The following is a 2040-nucleotide window of genomic DNA, read 5'->3' on the forward strand; positions in this document are numbered from 1 at the left end:
GGTTCGGTAAATCAAATGGTGTATATATCGGATATGAATGTCAATCTTTTGATAGACATTCTTCTGAATTATGTTTTTTTCTGAAAAATCGTTTGGTTGCCTTGAGGTAGGGGTGTCAATCGGTCGGTCCGGCTAGGTTTTGATCTGGGTTGAGTTGGTTTCAGTGTGGGAAAGCTGAAACCGAAACCGAACCAATAAGGAAATTCCGGTTTTGGTTTGGTTTTGGTTTCGGTGCGGTTTGGTTTCGGTTTGTCTTCCGTTTCTTAAATCGATTTGTAACCGGGTTGGTTTTGGTTTTTGGTCCAGTTTGGATTCGACTTTCCATACAAATGGTATACAAAACTACGCAAATTTTGATTTTTTTTAATGAATTTTGGAGTGTTTCGGTTTCTTATCGGTTTGGTTTCAGTTTCGGTCCAAGTTTTGAGCCGGTTTTAGTTTGGTTTCAGGTTCATCCGGTTTTCGGTGCGGTTCGATTTGATTTTGGGGTTGCAATACTCCAAACCAAACCGAACCAATAAGGCTTCGGTTCGATTCGGTCCGTGTTGTTATCGGTTTGGTCAGGCCGATTTTTTCGATTCGGTTTAGGAATTGACACCCCTACCTTGAGGCTAGTACATGTTTCTCGCGGGTTAAGATATTGGCTTCCATAGAGAACTTCTTTTCGGTTTCTCCTTTTATATTAGGTGGTAAAAAAGTGGTAAAAATGTTGCTCAAATCTGAGTTTAAATATTGAGGTAAACTCAGATTTGGAATACATCCTTTGTAATATGGTCATTCATGGAAAGTAAGATGTTCACTTATGAGGGTCAATGTAGTGGAACCAAACAGCTCCAAAAATTTAAGAAGTATCATTCTAAAGAATGTCATCCCAAAGATTTATCGAACCAAACACCCCCTTAGTGTCCTTATTGGCTTTAGTAAACGTTTGGCTGCCAATCGGACCAGGTGTCGCTGGGTTCTCTTAAGACCATCTGCATTGACAAAGTTAACGACCAGTGCTTTGGACCCTTAATTACGGGATCCAAGAATCTCAGGACCTTGAAGATCAACCGCTGCAATGGGGTAAATTGGAATGAGCTTTTCGTAGCCATAGTGGAACGAGTAACTTGATTGCTTGAGGTCCATCTGGACTATGTTAATTTTAGCGACATCGGCTTAGCTGCTCTCCCTAATTGCTCTAATCTAGAGATCTTGCACCTTGTTAACACTAAATGCACGAATGCGAGGCTTGTGTCTATCTCTGACCACCTGAAGCGCCTGAGGAAACTCCACATCTATGGATCGATTAGTGAGAGATATAGGATAGAAGGTGACGAGGGCCTTATTGCCATTGCTACACAGTGCCCTGACCGAAACGAGTTGATAACCTTATTATTTTGTGGGTGTGACACGATTGGTGAGGCTCAGATTTCATGCGTTGCTGCTAAATGCATCTCATTAAAGTATCTTTGTATCCTGAACTGCCCAGCTATTACCAACCGTGGGATCGAAGCGATTTCTGGTGGGTGCCCTAATCTGTTCGAGTTGAATGTTTCATATTGCAACCCAATAAGTAAGGTTTGGCCGTATTGGGTCGACTTCAAAGGTACTTTTGGTGTATCACGTCCTTTTGACTACGACCTTCTATATCGGTAACTTATGTGCAATACTTATTGAAACCTAAGAGCCATGGTGATATTGAGGGATGAATTTCGTTTTGTTTTTTTGTTATTATTATTTTTTTTAGTAAGAAAAAATGAATTTTGTTCATCTAGCATGCATGTTGAGACTTTGATTAATATTGTTCATAATAATATAATATCTATACCTGAAAAACTTTAGACAATGTTTCAAGGGGAATCTGATTTTTGCATGTGTGAAAGCATCTAAAGAGATGTCATGCCACACTCCAGTAGAAAACTTTCCCGCCGTGTGTTCATATGACTTGAAAAAGAGGGTCAAAATATAAAAAGGAAAAGATTGAGCACATTATTTTTTTGGTAGAAGTTGTGCACATTATTGTTGTGCCTTCTCCTGTCAAAAGGTCCCTCTGCCCAT

The 2040-nt window shown here is 40.0% G+C and overlaps 1 pseudogene; it reads left to right on the forward strand.

Moving 5' to 3' along the window:
- Positions 1-780: 780 nt before the first annotated feature.
- Positions 781-1638, forward strand: LOC122068834 (annotated as a pseudogene).
- Positions 1639-2040: the final 402 nt, after the last annotated feature.

The sequence above is a fragment of the Macadamia integrifolia genome, unplaced genomic scaffold (assembly GCF_013358625.1).
Source record: "Macadamia integrifolia cultivar HAES 741 unplaced genomic scaffold, SCU_Mint_v3 scaffold46, whole genome shotgun sequence".
Taxonomy (NCBI): domain Eukaryota; kingdom Viridiplantae; phylum Streptophyta; class Magnoliopsida; order Proteales; family Proteaceae; genus Macadamia; species Macadamia integrifolia.